The sequence below is a fragment of the Chrysoperla carnea genome, chromosome 1, assembly GCF_905475395.1.
Source record: "Chrysoperla carnea chromosome 1, inChrCarn1.1, whole genome shotgun sequence".
NCBI classification, from domain to species: domain Eukaryota; kingdom Metazoa; phylum Arthropoda; class Insecta; order Neuroptera; family Chrysopidae; genus Chrysoperla; species Chrysoperla carnea.
In genome coordinates, this window is record NC_058337.1 from 117,181,876 (window position 1) to 117,203,115 (window position 21,240).

At 30.2% G+C, this 21,240-nt stretch overlaps 1 non-coding gene across 1 annotated transcript; it reads left to right on the forward strand.

The window, feature by feature from the left end:
- The first annotated feature begins 5,357 nt into the window (after window positions 1-5,357).
- Trnae-uuc lies at window positions 5,358-5,429 on the forward strand. Its single transcript has one exon. It is a non-coding gene; the product is annotated as a tRNA-Glu (tRNA).
- The last annotated feature ends 15,811 nt before the right edge of the window (window positions 5,430-21,240 follow it).

The following is a 21,240-nucleotide window of genomic DNA, read 5'->3' on the forward strand; positions in this document are numbered from 1 at the left end:
TTGACATTTTTGACGTAAGCCTGAATATTAAATTACTACTAGTTAGACAAGACTTATTTTTGGGAGAATTCTAGCAATTGGTGAAAGTGGCGTCCAGAACACACCGACCAATTTTTCGTGACAGAGACTAGTCTATAAACTTTATCGTTGATTTTATGCTCAATATCGAATTTATTTAAAAACAAAAATTCTATAGTCTGTTATTTTCCTTTTTTCCCTCACAAAAGTGGGGGATTGATCAAAGAGAGTTATAGCCATAGAGATGATAACATAAAGGTGCAAAGACATAAGAAAAGCAGTAAGTGAATTCCTGACCTGCAGAGATAGAACTGATAGGCGTTTATACGCTTATATGTTTGTAAATAATGGTCTTATTTCTACTCTCTGTCTTATCGAAGGCGGCCATCAGATCTGGTCTATCTACACTGCGAACAACCGTTTGGGCGGCAACTTTGTGACTCTATTGTATTATCTCAATGGTTATAGCACAAAGACAGTTTCAGTTCCTACTTGATACATAGAGCAGTTTTTGTCCAGAGGATAATACAGGATAACACAAATAACTAGGCTATGAAACCTTTGAGCTACAAAAAAAAGTAATAAGTTTGTGGCAATAACCAAACGAACGGGCATGTTGCAAGTTTTGTTCAGGTTTTTCTTAGGAGAAAGATGGTGTTCAAAATATCTTGACGTCAAGAGTGAAAACTCGATATCTTAGTGGAATAATATTAAATGGAACCATAAAAAACTGTGTAAGAACTATTAAAAAATAAAAGTTAAAACACAAATCATAAGCCTTTGTATCACCCTTTCAAAACGTTTTAAAATTATTTTTATTATGGTAAAAACATCGTTAAAATAAGAAAGCAAAACTTTTTTTTGTTGAAATAAAAATTAATGACTAATAACCATTCTAACAAAGTTACACCAAAAATGAATTATTCATAATAAAATTTCCAACCGAAATAAAACGCGAAAATTGTAAGAAAATCAACTTTAATAATAATAAGATGATGATTATTGTCAGGGTAAAAAACACGAGAAAAAAGTGGGTAAAAAAATGAAAATAAAATTCATTGATGTTAAAATAGTTGCTACGAATATTCGCTAAACAAAATTATTACAAGGGCACATGTAATGTTTCGATGATATCTAGATGGAAGAAGAAGAACTACGCCTGATACTTCTTAAGATGTGACACATACACACGCATAAATATTCCCCCAATTTTCTCCAATATAATACAAATGCATGCAGCATGAAGCATAAGATTTATTTACTAACATAAGTAAGCATTATACCATTGTATGTATGTTCGTAACTGTGCTTTGCTGGTGTATGCTATAATATTATTTTCTATATAAGTACCTATATTGTAAGAAAAGGGAATTTTCTCCTGAGTAAAGGTAAAATGTAGTACCTAGAATACAATGTACCTTGAATCATTCTGATTTTTCTCTGCAGATAATGCTATTTATCTGTTTACTGGGCAGCATTTGTGGTTAAATGAAGGTATTTGATCAGAACGCAGATATTTTGGAGACTGTTTGTCATTATAGTTTTGTTTTCGAATAAACTCAAAAGTGGTTTACGCATAACCTTCAGGTCGTCGATGACTTGGTCCAACCATCTCATTTGAGGCCTTCCTCTTCTTCGTGTGGCGTACACTTTGCCATGAAATATTTTCTTGGTCATCCTTCCTTCCTGCATTCTTTGCACATGTTCGAGCCATCTGATGTTCTGTGTGTAATGAACTTCACAATATCTTCTTCCTTCAGGATCTCCTGAATTTCGCTGTTGATTCGCATGCGCCTTTCTTTCTCACTCACTCAAACTTTTAGTTCAAATTTGCTTATTTTCTCCTGGTCTTCTTGTGTCAGGGTCCAACTTTCACTGCCATATTGTTGGAAAAGAAGTTGTTAGGTTAGGTTAGGTTAGAGTGGCTGTTCTGGCGTGGGACACACTTAGACCATAGGGTCCGTGGTGATACCGAAAAAGGGGTTGGCCCATCTTCAAAATTACATAGTTTTGAAGAATAAGAAAGCTATAAACAGAGACAATTTCCATTGTGGTATTATAATGTGTGTTTTTAAAAAAGAGGCAAATGTAAATTCTGGTTCTAGGCATTACACCTTCCCTTATTATGTGTGTACAAAGTTCCCTCCCTTTGAATAAACTTAGTAAAAGAATAATAACACATTTCACTTGATCACATTTGTGCTGTAGTTAGGTTATGTTTTATGATGAGAAGGGGAAGTGGGAAGTAAGGGATACAGTACAAATTTTCAATATTATTCAGACGGATTCACAACCTAATTTTTAGATAATCGAATTTTCGTTACATAGAACACTGATGTTCGTTTTTAGCCTAGATTGTTGAGGATAGTTTTCATTGTTAGATGGTGGGATTCTCTCTTTGGAAAGTTATCGTTCCTTTGTTGTTATCTATGAAATTATTCTGAATGAGAACTTCCCAAAGGAAACAACGATAAGAAGGTGGTTTTTTAAGTCTTGAGAATGATTTTAATTTGTTTCAGGCCAGGTCGAGAGTAATTCTGAAAGGCACAGTTTTAGCTCATTTTTTTTCATACATAAGTCAGCCATATGCAAGCAAGTAGGGTTTATATTCAGGCTAAAAATAAACTTGAAACTTTGATAAAGCTTTAATGAAATCTAAGAAATAGACCGAGAAGTTTTAGAAGTTGTATCTGTAAAAGGGCAACTAACCACCGTCTTAAATAACCAAAATTATATAACTTTTTTTTGATTTTATCCAAAGTATTAGTGATATCCAAGAGTATTGTTATATCCCACACAAATATTGAGTAGCCATTTCTATCAATGTTCTAAAAATAAGTTATTTTGATAAAACAATTACAACGGCCATGTGATTTTACCCTTAAACATTTACCCTGTCTGTATGTACACATAGATACCATCAGGGTATGTCAAGGTAGATAAATGACCTTAGGCAATATACATCTTACTATAATATATAAATATATATATATTTAACTGAGATATGTCTTCCCAATTTTCACCACCCCCCTTCTATTCATAGAATATTTGTGTTATGATGATGATCGAAACGAATCGAATATTGTTATGGTTTAGTGTTCGAAAACATATATATTATATATCTATAGGTATAACATAACATACGTTTCGAGGATATTTATTTGTATTACCTCGAAGGAGATGTATATATGCTGTAACCTAAACATTTGTTTTGGTAACCAAAGACGAATGGATATATTAGAAAATTACACAAATAACCAAATACAATGATCAATTTTCTTATGTTATAAAAATAATGATTTTTTCCCTAAAATTAATACCATTCGTTTCCTTGACATTTCAGAATAGCTGACGTCATTGTATTAAATTACAAGAAATCGACTTTTTATTTTAGTGGTATTTAAAGCTATTCAAATAAACTTATAAGATTTAATAATAGAAATAGAAAAATCTTATGTGGGCCCATAACTTCTTTGAATATGGTAGCTACCTGATGACGAATTTGCCATATTACGCATAAAAATATAAATTTGATACCATGACAAAATTTGAAAGTGAAATTAAAATTAATAAAAAACGAAGAAGTTATAAGCATTCAAAGATTGTCGCCCCACTCTTTTTAGCAAAACAAAGTTTTATATGTACGTCCTTTTTGTTTAATAAGGAATTTTAAACGTTCATATTTTGCATACTTCTAAAGATTTTCAAAAACCAACTTCAATTTTCTGCCCGTGTAGTGAGAATTCTTCACTTGAAGTGATAAAAAAAATTGATCAACATGTCTATTCGTATAAATTGATCAGAATTCAATAAATTGGTTATTATGATTAACCAGTTATAAATAGAAATATCCCCACCGAATTTCTTTACAAAAGAATAGATGAATATATCGGCCGAAAAAATATCGGATATAACGACCTATCGTCTATAGAGACCAATAGTGATTGGAATTATAATCATATCGGCTGTAATCACCAACGCATGTATATGCCGCAGCAAACTAGCTTAATTAGCCGTTCAATTAACATACTTGCCAAGTTGCCTGAATGATATTCAGTCGTATAGCGTCTAATACAACTTTTAATGAACTAGCTGGCTGATACTTCATACAATAGACTATTGGCTATTCATACAATAGTGACTTACTTGCCACTTTGTATCTTTCAAAGAAATTGAACTTTCTGAAATACGTCGCCGTAGTTTGTATTTGAGTACTGCCACTCTTGCCGAAAAAAGCAGTTTTTAATAGTACATACTTTATTTAGTTTCAAATTTTGACTACACTCCATACAATACCACCAACAATATTGTTGCTTGCCGACGCCATATTGACAGTGTGTAGGTCTCAGTGCCAGGTGGCTGATAGTGGAACTAAATTTTAATGACTACTCATCTAAAACTGCGTAAAAATATGGAGATCCTTTTCTCTAAATTCAATATCTTAACCAAAAATACTGTTAAAATAGAAATCTTTGTAAAAAGTTTTAAAGTGTGATTCATCCCCGATCGACGACTTACTTGAAAGTGTGATTCATCGCATTTGCAAGTTGAAACTGTTATGTATTAATTTCCTGTATAAATAAGTTTCAATTTTTTGAAATTCACCCTGGTTTATTCAAGCAAACTATTTACCATTAAAAAAAGTTGGTCCTAATTTCGTATAAATAAATACATAAAAAATTCAAATCCTTAATATTAATGATATATTCACGTTCTGTTCTAATTTTTGGTACCTGAATTAAACTAGCTGGCAATTTTAATGTATTAAAGAATTGATGGTTGAAAACTTAATGGGAAAACTCTGTGTGAAAAACAAAACTTATTCATTAGAGGGATATATGTTTTTAACATACATTCGTAAATACATACAAACACACATCTCGAAAAACATAGAAAACTTATATAGAAATGCTATTAAGAAAAACTCCCGTAAACGTAATCTATCATCTTTTATTTAACAGCTGACTATTTATTTAACACTTCAGAAAGTAGGTGTAAATAATTTAGGGATATGTATAGGCAGTATGTAGAGTATTATTGTATTGCCCTCCATTAGGAAATGGTAAATATAGATTTTTTAAGCAATTATATTACTTTACTATAAATTCAAAATAGATTTTGAGTTAAATACATTCACAAAATTTTAATTCGTTACGATACACTCTATTGATTTCACAGCGCTTCCACCATAAATATACAGTCTATAATATACTTCAAACTTACGCGAGACGTAGGGTCAAACGTCAACCCTGGTAGCTCACTTGGTTAAGGTGTAACCAATTCCGTTCGCGGTATGCCTTGGGTAGAACAGAACCTATGAAGTACGATAATTTCACAACTCCGATATGGTCTAGTGGCTAGGATACCTGGCTTTCACCCAGGAGGCTCGGGTTCGATTCCCGGTATCGGAATAGTATTTTCTTTAATATTTTTCAAAAACGCATTTTCGATAAAATTTCAAAATTATGTGAACATATCATTAAAAGTACATTAACTATTTTGAAAACAAAACTACAATTTTTTCAAAACAAGACTGAATATTTTTTGAAGTTTTGAGTTTTACGTAATATTTCACTCAAATAAAATAAAAGTAAGGAACCAAAATTCGTGCGATTTTACCATATTTGCTAGAAAAATTTTGTGTCATTGCCAAAGTTTATTTTTTTTGGTGGATATATTTTAGCAAATATGTAAATAATATTTGCTAAGGAGAAGGCTAGACCTTGCACAGAATTGACATTAAGTCCTTGCACTTGATTGACATGGAAATTCGGATTTAATGGTTTAATGTTGGACGATAAAGTTACACCTAGTCACTAATTCTATCCAAACACACATGCAATATTTAGCATTTACAGCAAAACTCTGTTCTTGCAGGGCATCAAATTCCAATGATCATCCCCGAAGTAATTGCCCCAAGACTGATCGCAGAGTGTCTTCATGGATTCTTTGTTTGTTTTTTCTTTAATATTTTATCATGTCGACAGAAAGTTGTTATCGAAAAAATTTTGTAAAATAAAAAGTCTTTCTACTAGAACTTTCCACAAGCATTAACGGCTTAATCTTCGAATACTTAAATTATATCGGATAAAAAAAAAGATTTCATTTTTTATAGATAATTTTTCTGAATATGATAACAATTTTCTCGAAAAATATGGTTCATAGTTGTTCAGCAGATAATAATATCATCGATGTATTTTCTAAATGTATATGTTTGTATCTCTACTTCGAAATAGATATGACTTCAAATAGGCTGCTGGTATGGTATGTGTATAATGTATATATAGCAACACACATTAGTAATCGGTTGTGTCGTGTTGCCATAGAAACGTTGTGACAAGCGTTATTTGAGTTGAACAATTCACCATCCGCTGTAGTAAAACGTGTGGTAGTTGGAAAATGCATTTTCTAAAATATAACGAACAATTTACAATCAACCAAGCCGTCAGATAAATTTTTTTTAAAGGAATTCTCAAGAAATTACGTTTTTTAATTTAAATTTGTATTGACTAAAAAGTTTTTTGGAACTATGTTACTTATCGCACGTTATGATTTCTTTGCTGGTTGAGAAATACAACCAAAAAAATCGACGATTTTCACCTAGATTAACTAGGAAACTAAAACTTTTTAATCGATTCAGCTTATTATGAATTTTAAGAATACGCAAAAATATTTTTATAATATGTCAATTTGTATTTTTGTCGATATTTGATGTTTTTTTAATAAATATCCTGATCAAACCAGATGTAGGTAATGTACACACAAATTGAGTTCACTACTACTTTTTTTTAACTAATTTTTCAATTAATTCATACAGTAAAAAGTAAAAGCAGTCATTAAATTCTTAAAAAAATTAACACCATAAATTTTCAGAAAAATATCTTGTAAATAAAATGTAAGCGCTACATTTATAATGTAAGAAAGTACGAAAGGAACATAGTTCCAAGATACCTCTCGTTCTTTTTGATAGGTTAAGTTTAACCTATCATTTATACTTAAATAAATTTCTATGAAACTTAATTTAAACTGACCATGACCACTTGGTAACTGAAATAAATACATTCGTTATAATTATAGTCAAAAACGCGTCTCTATAAATATAAATGTTTCTATTATAAACGTTTACAACACGTACAAAAGTTTATTGTAAATCGGACATTAAATGTCTTACAAGCGTGAAAAATACCGGCTTATTCCCCAATTTCTTATCTTTGTCATACATATACTAAAAATATAAGCATAACGTAAAATAAGCTTATAAAGCACTTAAATATTCAAGTGTATAACTACCATGGGTGGTTTTTTTTTTTACTTTTCTTGAGCTAACTATGTACTTCTGGGTAAAAAGTTTAAACAATAAAAGTTCAACTCAAAATTAAATAAAATATCTACTTAACACAATTTAATTTGTTTTTAAATAGAAGACTTTGTTTTAATACATGAACACAGAACTATAATTTAGAAAATTTGTGGACATATCTGGTAAATCTTTGTCTCTAGTTTAATTTTATCGCGAAATAACATCTGTCTTTGAAAATATAATCCATATTTCAAAAGTTTTAATCTGATGAAAATAAGTTTTCATCTGTTTAAGATATTATATCGATATGGATTTTAAAAACTTACTTGGTTTTCCATTTTTTAGATATAAATTTCTGCAAAGCAAATAAAATTTCAACATTTTGATTTTTTAATTTACTTTCTAGGTAATGGAGTTTTTCTTTAATTAAACCTTTAAAAAGGTCAAATTGTTCATCTAATATCATAAAATGAAATACTAAATTATAAGACTGGATTATTAGACGAAGTATTTTCTGAAAAATAGTTCGTCTTTGATATGAAAATATTTCCTGATTAATTAAAATCATTATATTCCAATCCACTTACTATTCATCTCCATCATAGTCGGAAAATATGTATCGGTATACTTAAATGATTTCCGGTTTTAACATTAAAAGTTTTCACATACTTTAGTGGTTTTTCGTTAATCATCACTATTCAATGTGAACTCATTGTTTTTAGAAGTTAACAAGTTCGAAGGTTAATATATCAAAATAATAAATTAACATACCATAGGATCAAACTACATACGTAGATATATAATATAAATTACATTTCGTCGTGTAAGTCAACAATGATGAACTTACCAACATTGTTGTTATTGTATATACAGGATGGGTCTTAATATAACATTTAGGGAATATTGTTCAAGAAAAAATTCAAGTTAATATTTGTAACATTATAATTTTAGCGAGACCAATTCATTTAATTAAGAAACCCCTGTCTATAAGCACAACATTTTAATTCGGCACGATACATTTTATGTAATCTCTATAGCTTCACAGCGCTTCCACCATAAAAATACAGTATGCAATATAAGGTCAGTTGAGACTATATTATTATAATAGACTGTTCTATCAGTTCTATAAGATAGTGTAAAAATAAGAGCTCGAAAACTGCAAAAGTGGAGGTATTCACACTTCAAATATGGCATACAATATTCATTTTACTCAATTTTTTGTTTGTTTGCCATTTATGAGTTGAAGTCTAAAGTTTTGCAAAAGAAAGAAATTTGAATAAACCATAGTAGTTATTGGATTAAGGTTAACTCGGAAACTGATGTTTTTATAACATGTACTTTCAAGAAAAGAAGTATTTGACTGCTTAAGAATTTTCTTAAAACAAGACAATATTTACTTGCTATCATGTAAAGAGCATATTTTCAAACATACATGAAACTATAAATATTATAAAGATAATAAATGAGATCTCTAGAGTATTTCGAAATATAAATTATTATTATTTCGAAATAAAATAATTGTGCAGACCGTCACCAAATTAGCATTGCCAAACAAACGCAATCAGAGTAATTATACAAGTGGCTAATTCATGCTGATGATGACTACTTTATAGTCGAAATACGTGTTTACATAATACAAAAATTGGGGATAAAATCAAGTAATTGCTTGTTATGTGTGTCTGTCTGTCTGTCTGTGGGAACCGATTTGGGACTTTTTTGTGTTTCAAGTGCGAGTTTAGGATTCAACACCCGGAACAAGTCGAAAAAAGTGATTATCGTCTTAATCAGTTTAGTTTAGAGAAGGAAATAACCACAGATAATCGCATACAAAGTTTGAAACTGATTGCTATCGATTTTGTTTCTTAATCTCAGCTACATTCACTGAGACTGAGATAGTTGAAAATTCTCAATTATTTTTAACCGTTAGAATAAAAATATGAGTAAACTATCTGAAATATGAGTAAATTAACTATCTCTCTTTGACGACCTCTCCAACCTTCGAAAGTTCGTCAACGTAAAAGCTCTCCTGCTGTTCTTAAACAGCTCCAAATGGTTCATGGAGTAGTGGCCGGAGATGGGCCAACACTTTTTCGGTATCACAACGGACCCTATGGTCTAAGTGTGTCCCACCCCGGTGCAGTCACTCTAACCTACCCTAACCTAGCCTAACTATCTAAAAATGTATAATTATGAGCAAATAAACTATTTGAACACATATATGTATAATTATTGAACCACCATTTAAATATAGTTCTGGCAACATTCTAAACTACTTGATCATATTTAATGATGTGCGTGTTACCTAGTGACATGATCGCATGCATCATATGATCTATTCCCGTGTATTATTATTTCCTTTCTAACAGGATCATTTTTCTCATATAACCCCATAACCCATCTATTCGTCCGCTATTCACTACACTATATGTGAGACTATGTTATTATGTATAGGTAAAAACGCGTGTATTATTACCTAGTGTATATACTTTGTGTGGTAACAGAGATAGAAATACACACTTAGTCACTTAACCTAGAATACGTGACTTTTGACAGCTGAAGAAGAAGAAAAAAACAGACACTATCGTCGCTTTACGTACGTACGTCGTCGTGCGTACAAATCTATTATTTACGTTTGTAATCTACAACCAACCAAAAAAAATGGAGAAGAAGAAACTCTAAAAGTCAAATTCAATAAAGAATTCTTGTTTGCAAATGACATTTTGTGTCTTTTTTTGTTTGGTAGATATAAATTTGATAAATAGAGCGTGGATGTGCTATAACATCAACTCACTGGGGAATGAAAACGTAATTTGAATTTATTCAGAAATTTATATCAGAAATTATATAAATCAAATTTGCACATACACGTGTGTTTTTATGCAATTTTTTGTGTGTATTTATAGAACGAGTTGCGAAACTGTGAAATTTTTTTTTTATATAGTTTTGTGTTCGATCAAATATTACTGTGCAAAATATTTCAGAAAGACAACCAGACTCCGGAAATACAACACAGAAACTGCAATTAAAGGTATAACATCATCAAAGGTGAATGAAGAATAGTGATGAGCTATCGAGGAGAAATGTTTTGGATAAAAAGCGGCATATTCGGTTTACGTTAAATTACTTAAGCAAACTGGTAAGACTTCTTGGAAGAAAAAAACGTGTGAATATGTTAACATTTCGTCTAAGTTGGAATGTTAGGATAGAAGAAAGAATGTTAGGATAGAGATGATTGTGTCATTTCTTGAAACTTATGACCGAAGATTAATACTATTAAAACAAAGAGAACGATAGAGAATAGAGATTAGATTAGAACTTTTTGGAGCCATAAAAACCAAAGTAATTTTTTGACAATCAAAGCGAGAAAACAGACTCTTCGAGCTTAATACCTTAAAATTATATTTTTATAAAATACTAGCTTGATACTCGCCCGATTCGCTAGGTTTAAAAGTTAGGACCACCGCGTTATAGCCTTCACCTTGTTTGATCTACAGTTTTCAATTTTTTTAAATTTAAAATATTTACCGTTTGTACAGAAAACTTTAATTTAGCTTTAAATGATGTTCAAAGATGGCATAGTGGAAAGTCTAAAGCAAACAACCTGACTTTCACATTTATAATATACTAGCTTCATACCCGGCCGCTACACTGGGCTTAGAAGTAAATACCTTCGCTTTATAGCCTCCACCTCTCTTGATCTCACTTATTCCCCTTCCATAACACTCGAATGGATTATTTAACACAGTTTTCACTCTTTTTTAAGTGTAAAATAGTCATAATTCATTAAGTATACCAGAAAAGATGAGAATTAAGACATTTACTATTTTAAGTTTTTACTGAAATCTTTAATTTATGGTTCAAAATGATGATCATAGATGGGGCAGTAAAATTTCAGATTAAATTTAATTTTTTTTTTTATATATATCTTTATAAATTATAGCCCATGTGTTATTCTGGTCTATGACCTTTCTTGTTGTACAGTTTCATTAAAATCCATTCTCTAGTTTTTGCTTGAAAGCGTAACAAATATACAAACAAACATATTTTTTCACATTTATAACATATAGGGATAAGGGGTTAATTTAAACGGCAACATCCATTTTCCAAGGATTGAATATCGCAAGGAGTATTAAAACAAAAACCGAAAAACACCTTGGTAGAAAGCGTAAAGTTAAAAGACGGATCAAGTTGAAGAAATCCTGATATTAGTAACATTGACTGTTTCAATGGTTTTTATAATAAATATGCTTAGAAATTCCTCATATGTGTCTCATTTATCATATCATACAGTGTAATATGTAGATGTGAATAAAATAAATCAACAGTAATATTAATCAAAAATCATAATATAATCACATTTGTGACTGTAATACAATTCCTATGGATATCTACAACAATAACAATTACAATTTATGACAAATGGAGCAGATAAAGAGTGGATATGGTATATGGTATAATACTGTACACTAGGTACTACCATGACGACTAGACGAGATTACTGTCAATAACAGAATAACATACATATCGAATTGAAGTACTAGCAACACTAATGTCGAATAAATATCGATAGAAGTGTTGGGAAACATGTTGCAAAATCAACGTTCTTTTTTTTTGTTTTTATCCGCCGTAAAGATGTGAGAACCACCTATAAAGGAAGTTTTTCACTTAACAGTATATCAATTATAAGATTAAAATCATCAAGATGTAAAAACAGTAATCACAAGAAAGTAGGACTTTTCGATAATATTCTAGATTTAAAAATTTGTTTACCTCATTCACGGTGGACTAAAATTTTCCAAAAAAGTTAAATTATAAAATCCTCATCGTAACAATAAACCTCGAATGAAATTTTATTTTTAAAATTTATTTTATGATAACCTATACATTTTAAAATTATAATCAACACAGAAATTCCAAGTACACGCTTCTACGTTATTATCGTTACTACAAGGACCTGATGATTGTATAGGACAAACAGGAGATGCTATACAAACGTATATACAGTGGAACCGTACCTCGAAGACAAATCGAACCTCGTTAAGTTTTAATCTTCAATAAGTCGAAGAAAAATTCCATTCCTTCCAATTAATCTCTCAATACGCAGTGTCTTCAATTATTTAGACTTTCGAACAGAATGTTATTTTCCTGCGGGCGAAAAGGAGACATCATAAGTCGTAATTAGTAAAATATAATGACGTCGCGTCGTAGTTAGTAATATATAATCGCCCTTTTCTAGTTGAAATTTTAGCATTTAAATCCGCTGTATCTCAAACTACTTGTTAAGTCGAAAACTCATCAACTCGAAATTTTTTGAATTTCCATTGAGATTTCACTGTATTAGAATTATTTCCCGTATGGCAAAAATTTTTGAAGATGCAGTACTTTTGTAGATGTAGGTTTGTTAATGTTTTTTAAAGTCATATAGCCCAAGTGGCCCGGTTTCGTGGTGTTTTATAGTTATTTTCAACATATTCGTTTCAAGTTTAATCAATATTCGAGACATTAAAAAGACACCATAAACATCTGACAATAATTTGCAATGGTTATCATAATTATCCACTTTAAATTTGTAGGTTTGAAGATTTTTTAGATAAAATTGAATTCCTTGCAACAAGTATGAACTTGGTAAAATTTAATGAAATAAAGCAGTCCGGACAAAATTTTTTTAGAAAACTTTCGAAGGAAGAAACTACAAAAACAAAATTTGGCTGGCAAAACAAACATTTTAGTGAAAGATATTATGCAAATATCGTATATCGGAGCAAAATTGTACAACGGATGTTCAAGAACATTATATGTATATGAGACACAGACAGATGGACAAATAGGAATGCAGAAAAGACTGACGAGCGAAAGGATAGATTTTAAATAAACGACGAATATAACATATTCAGTTTATTTTGTCCATTATTGTCCAGTGAATATATTACATTCACTAAGCGATTGTATACATTACCTAACACGATATTTCACTTGTACTGGAGTACTCATGTGTCTCGTTATGCATTTAAATCCCCCAATGAATTGTATATGTGTAAAATCATTTTGATCGAAATCTCGATATACGATTTGGTTACGATACTATCTCGAATAGAGACTAGCTCGAAATTCTTGTTCATTCGTTTCGATTGACTACCTAAATTCTCCACTTATAATACATCAATATATATACTTGAACAATGGAAAGCTATTATTTGTGAAAAACTGCAGTTTATTCTCCATATATTATAGAAACTTTATTTTCTAGATAAAATAATGCTTTGGAAAAATGCAATTTTTTATTTTACTGGTCGAATTTATCAACTCATAACCTATAATGATGGAAAATGCGAAAAAAACCAAAGTTATATTTCTAAAAATATCATGAATCATTTCAAAAGACAACCAAAAATCTCTCAATTTCAATTTTTCACTAAAATATTCGAAAAACTGTTTTCTAGCACAGATAAATTTTATCTAATTATTGTGTCAAACGAAATGTCTATTGTATTTTTATGGTGGAAGCGCAAGGAAAAAAATAAATTTTTAAATACTTAAATGTAGAATTTCGTTATTTATTTTTTTCGTTTCTTTATTTATGTTTCCAACACTTTAACACTTTACAATAAAATCAGATTTTTCTATAAAAAAAGGACACATTGAAGCATTTTGCTGAACCAATTTCTAAAAACTTTTTTTTAGAAAATTTTTGTTTTACCCGTGAGGGTGCAAATTAGTTTATAACATTATATGGTATTACTAGCGGCCCCGACGGACGTTGTCCCGTAAAAACGTAACTCCAATTCATGAATACCTATACTACGTTTAGCCTGTCCGCTAAACCCATCCCGCTAAACCCCAATTTAACTCCTATTTATTGGAGTGGCCTGACCTTCGACCTTTGGCCTGACCTTTGATAGTAGAGCTCGCTGCGCTCGCATATGGCTCTAATAAATGCCTATTGACAATACCTGAATACTATTAAAAATACATAGTACACATAGTATACATAATGTGATATGATTTATATGCGCTCCCACCATTTAATGAAATTTCATTTTTTTGGTACGGAGCCCTCAAAAACAGTTGTACTGGACCAAATTGTAAATCTAAACCATCCTCGAATCCCCTTGAACTCACACAAAAAATTTCATCAAAATCGGTCCAGCCGTCTAGGAGGAGTTCAGTCACATACAGACACACACAAGAAATATATATATTAAGATATGGAAATATCAGTTATGTGTGTGTAACATGTATGCATGTGTGGCTATCTTTCTTTACTTACAAGAAATAAAAAACAAACGATTGTGTAATCATTACTATCTATACATAGTATTTAAACAATTGACTCAGTCAATTGTTTGTTTTCACTTCTTTAATAAAAGCTTTGTATACATTTAAATGCTCAATAATATTAAATGTTCATCCATAAATGCTTGATAAATTTTAAACAAATCAAACTTTATAGTTAATGCTGCAGATAGAAGAAGCAACGATTTCAGTTAAAACAATTCAATAAAGCTTTGTCGTCGTATAATATTAAAAACTTAAAGACGAGCAACAGCAGCAGCTTTCTTTAGATATATATATATATATATATATATATATATATATATATATATATATATATATATATATATATATATATATATATATATATATATATATATATATATATATATATATATATATATTTAAAAAAATAAAATAAATACAAAATGAAGTTTAAACTTTATCCGTTATGTGCAATATTCAACTTACTATACCTTTAAAAATATTTATACTCACAAATACAGATTTGTATTTATTTAATAATTTTGAAGTTTTCAAAAGTTTTTGTTCAAGATGTTTAAAGATGTTATTGTTATTGCTGTTTGGGTGTATAGTTTTATACATTATGCTTATTAAAAAATGCGAAAATTTTATTTTGTGCAAGATCTATCAAGTATAAGATCTTAATGAATTTCACCTTTCTAAATACAGGTAAAAATAATTTTTTAACCCCCGAACTAAAAAAAAGAGTTGTTATAAGTTTGACCGCTATATGTGTGTGTCTGTCTGTGATTCTGTTTATCTGTGGCAACGTAGCGCCTAAACGGGTGAACTGATTTGGATTTTTTTGGTTTTGTTTAAAAGGTGATTTAATGGAGAGTGTTCTTAGCTTTGTTTCAAGTGCGAATTTAGGGCTACGTACCCGAAAAAACGTACCCGTAAAAATTGGCGATGATCTTCCAAATCGGCTCAGTTTGGAAAAAGCTTTAAATTTCAAAAGAAGTAATTTTCACTTGTTATACAGAACAAAGGTAGCGTCAGATGTAACCAAGATAATATCTTCTCTTCGTTTGAATATACAAAGAATAACTGACTTACTGCTTGATTGGAAAAGTCTAAAGGGTCATATACTTGTCAACAAAATCAAATTTCAATATTTTAAATTCGTGTAAACATCCTGCCCTTTTTGTACTTTTTGTAGCGCCTTCATTTATCTGCCCACAGGCCTTGGCAAGAAATCAACCTGCAGTTTTACAGTTTTTATATTATATTTATATAAAACAATTCCATACTTCCATACTTTAATCAAGAAGCTAATTTATCAACCAAATATCGAGATGTAAAAGGAATTTCGATATAAATAGTAGTAATACGTTGTAAAATTTCGCTTCTCAAATAATTTTCTCTACAAATTTGATAGTTTCGATAGCTTTCGGAGTCAAATCTCAAGGATAACATAATAATATCCAAAAATTGTTTAGATAGTAAATTTTTTTTACGCTTTGCTAAAAAAATTTCGGGGTGATTTAGTGAACCACCTATATAAAAATTACATTTACCCTTGAGACAAATTCATTTATGGTTATTGTGATTCTATAAAATACAATTTATTACTTTTAATATTACACTGGTCGTATATTTACTAACCAACTAGAATAACTAACTTAAGATATATTTTGTTTCGAAATTTCTAATTCGAAAACTTTTCAACTGTAGATATATCATGAATACCTCTACATCTACTATACATATAAATAAAATATATATAAATTTTCGATTGCTAAATTATTCATTTCATAAACGAAAATGATACCTACTTGGTTTTTTCCTTTTCTACATTTTGTTTTAGTAGAATTTTCGCCCTCTTTAACTTAATTGTGCAACTGACATTTTTATTAAAAATTTAAAAGATTGTCTACGATGTAATCTATTTTGAAAGGTTTAAGGAAGAAGATAAAATTGTCAAAGTTAATTTTCGAAAATTCTATTTAAGAGATTATATGTTTTATTTCTTCTAGTGTGATCAAATAAAAAAAAAATGGCGTCAATTTTTAGATAATTCTGAGTTCGGAGAAAAAAATTGAATTTAGTAGATCATTATGATACAAATTGAGGAAACTAAAATCTAACATTTTTTGATGGTCGGAAGGGGTCCAAAAAAAATGGTAAAGTGGCCTAATCCGGTCTTTCGCGTCAGACACCGTCGGATTGAGTTAAAAATAAAAAAATGTTCAATAAGCTTACGCGCCGTAAAAAGGCGAAAAGAATGAGCTGCGAATGAACCCGATTGGTCCATCGATGTCCCCACAAATTGCAAAAAACCATCGATTTTGCTCGAAATTTCAAAACTTCATAGCTCTTGTTGTTTTAAAGATTCAAAGCTGAGATTTAAATGGATTGTAGCTTTTGTACCCATGAAGTATCACACACAATTTCAGCAAGATCGAATGTATACTTTTTGCAAACCGCAGCTGAATGCAAAAAACAGGACTTTTGTAAAATGCTTCAATAGTTAAAGTAATACCTACTAAAGTGTCAACCTCTCATCTTAAGTAAAAGTTAATAAAATATTAATTTTAAATTACTATTATTTTAAATTATAACATTAAAAATAGGATGGGAGTAATGGGAGCAATTATTAAGACTATAATGTCACATAACTTCAGTCTCTTAATAATTGCTCTCATTACTCCCATCCTATTTTTAATGTTATAATTTAAAATAATAGTAATTTAAAATTAATATTTTATTAACTTTTACTTAAGATGAGAGGTTGACACTTTAGTAGGTATTACTTTAACTATTGAAGCATATGATCGCGTAAAAAAAATAGCGCGTTACCGCACCACAACTTTTTTAGGGCCATTTTACAAAAGTCCTGTTTTTTGCATTCAGCTGCGGTTTGCAAAAAGTATACATTCGATCTTGCTGAAATTGTGTGTGATACTTCATGGGTACAAAAGCTACAATCCATTTAAATCTCAGCTTTGAATCTTTAAAACAACAAGAGCTATGAAGTTTTGAAATTTCGAGCAAAATCGATGGTTTTTTGCAATTTGTGGGGACATCGATGGACCAATCGGGTTCATTCGCAGCTCATTCTTTTCGCCTTTTTACGGCGCGTAAGCTTATTGAACATTTTTTTATTTTTAACTCAATCCGACGGTGTCTGACGCGAAAGACCGGATTAGGCCACTTTACCATTTTTTTTGGACCCCTTCCGACCATCAAAAAATGTTAGATTTTAGTTTCCTCAATTTGTATCATAATGATCTACTAAATTCAATTTTTTTCTCCGAACTCAGAATTAAATTATTCAAAAAGTTAATTTGATCATATCATTCTTCTGGAAAGAAAAGGGCAGTAATGTGACAGATAAGTTTTGAAATTGCATTATCGACGATATATATTCTATATTACTTTTCGAATTGATCCAATTTTTTTTAATGGATTTTATTTTTATATGAGTTTTTAAAAACGTTTAACAGTACGACTATTTATCTACATATTTTGGATTTGGAAGAATTACATAATATTTCACGCAATTTGATGAAGCCATAAAATCGAAAAATCCGATTAGCGAATCTTTAATGAATATCATTTACCTTGACAAATGTTACGTTCTTGAATCTTTAATGATATTTAATTAAAAAGTAGCATATTAAAAATGGATATTTCAATTCAAATTTGAACATCACATTTTAAATATCGCTACCTGTAAGAAAGTACCATGCTTACAACAATCCTTTCTTCAAAGTTTCAATCTTCTGCGGCTAATGGTTTTTGAGTTATGCGAGAACCTAGACTTTACGTCGAAACTAGTCAGAAGGGATTCACGAATGCTCCAAATAGATATTTTGTACTTTTGTGAACGGATCAACGATTTCAAGGGTAACTACAACGCATTACGAGTAAAAAAATGGCCAATGAGTTAATTCGGCTAATCCCATAAATACTATATAAATTAAACCTATATTTAAAAGCAATTTTAGTGCCTTATTGTTAACGGCATGTCTTTATATTCCATTGTTTGTCTCTGATATTAAAGTCGTCTTAAATATTTCAAAATATGAGTACTAACGATTCTTTTGTAGAAAATGTTATTACAAAACAAATATTTAAGTTAGCCATTTTATGAGTATCATGTTACCTATTTCCTGTTTTAATATGAAATGAAATACTTTTTATTTTGTTTCTTTACCTGATCTCAATTTGATGATATACTATTATATATATTTCTAAGTTCAACATGAATCGGTGATGGTGTTTGGAAAAATAAAGGAGATAAAGTTTTTAGATATCTTAACATACGACGTGTGAAATAATTACAAAATCAAGATAGTTTATGTTCAAAATTAATTTATTATATCTTCAAATTGTACAATTAATAGTACCAATACATCGAGATATTATAAACATGAATACCTGGTTGTAAAACGAAAAAATTAATAGAAAATCCCTAATTTGGATGGAGAAGCCATCCCTAAAAACTATACCTTAATAGAAAACCGACATTATATGGCATGCAGTATCTTTTTTAATGCTACTTCTGAACTGAAGAGTGTATGCTGGACAAATTAGCCTGATAAACTCCGATTTCCTCGATTCGTCGCCACTATGAAAAATAAGTGAATCATTGAATTTTCAAAATATGATAATATCTTAAAACTTCATGTCAGAAAGCTGTGTTAATAAATATTAATTAGTCTACGATAGTTGGTCATTACACATATCAAATTTTTTAATTTTTTGTCTAAATGTACATTGTACATGAGATTTCCTGTCATGTTTCCTGACTTCATGTCACATATACATTCAAATTTTAATGATTACATAAGTAATGTCATAGGTAAAAAGGTAGCTTACATTTTTTTGAATTTATTTGGAACAAGACAAAAATTTACTAGGACGTAGTTCTTGGGTTGTCGAACAAAACTCATCAAGGGCGATATTGAGTAATTTCTGGGAGTAAACAATTTTTAATTGCCTCTCTATGTTAAAAAAAACTTACATACTTCTTATTGTAATAATAAGATAGTTTAGGCTCCGACAATGTCGACTTTGTTCCGATACTTATCAAAGCGCTATTTTAGTTATTTCTCAAGAATCGAATCACCGAGACGCTCCTTTGCTTAGAGCCGCATCAAAGTCGTGTCGGAGAATCAATTATCGATAGTACGAATGAAGGGATCGATATTTAAAAAGCTGCAGATATTTTTTAATCATAAAATGGTGAAGCAATTAAAAATATTTCGGCCTCAAAACTAAACAAGGACACCTTTCTCAATCCCTTGCTCGGAGTTGTTACACTACCCACAGCTTCGTACACACTTTCTTCTCAAAATCATGGAAATTCCAAAAAAAAATTTTTGTCAAGACATGATTAACTCCACGCCTTGAACAGGCTTTTTTCTATAAAGTCTTCCTCTCCAAAAATTTCTAGCTACCGCCCATGTAGATTTCTCTTAAAAATTTCAATAAATGCACTCACTAACATATTACAAATTCGACTATATAAATATTAAAAAGCAAAGACAGAGATTGATTTTTCGACTGAATGATCGAAATGAAACGAATGCCAACAGTAAAAGACAAAATCTTCCAAAATCAGAGTCAAATCGCAATGAAGCGTTGAATATCTGTCTATGTGAGTACAGTTCAGAAATCTTTTAACTCAGATTATAAATAAATACCATCTGCTGATTATAACATTTCGACTACCTAATATCTCTACCTGGACCAAAACAAGTCTTTAGTTGTAGTTAGAGCTATGGATGGGGCAACACACACACTCACACACACACACGTGAGTTTGTTTGTGTGTTACAGGTTGTTAATAGAGCGCATACATTTTATACTATATGTGGTGATTTTGGTTGTCTTTTTAAAAAACTGATTGCAGAGAAGAAAACATCTGCTCCTTATTGAAATATGTATTATATTCATATTATATCTTTTTAAATATACCGTATGTTTACTTAGTATTTGGACACTTAAAAAAATTTACATTATTTACATTATTACTTTCATGATCAAAACACTGATTGTTTGGAAAGTGTCAGGCATTTTAATGTTTGTGTGATCATTTTTATGCCATTTGGGTGGTCACAAATCATTTCAGTCTAAGTATAAAGTGATTTATATGTCTCGTAACAAATGAATCAGATCTGTACATAGGTTAATTACATTACCTGGATCACCGAGCTTTACTCGGTGTTTTTTGAGTTAAAAAAGCACAAATTTTATCACTAATATAAGAACCATTTAAAATTTCTACACATCAATTGGAATGTCCCGGTAATGCACTTTATTTCATCGCCAATAGGTGTCAAAAAGAGTCTTATTTTGCAGTCAATGTTTCAGTTTTTCCTGAAAACACGGATAAAACGACTTTATTTTAAAAATGAACCATAGCTAGATCAATTTTTCGCCCCAAAAACCCCTTACATACTAATTTTCATGAAAATCATTGGAGCCATTTCCAAGATTGTTGAAGATAAATAGAACAAAGTGTCCATAATGGTACTTAACTTTAAAGAACCAGTGTTTCAATTTGGTTGACTTTTTTTTTTAATTTTTATGTATTAATTTTTCTATACGTTTCCGAGCAAAAAATCTATTTATAATCAATTATTATTATTTTCGCTGTTTATTGAAATGCATCTAAA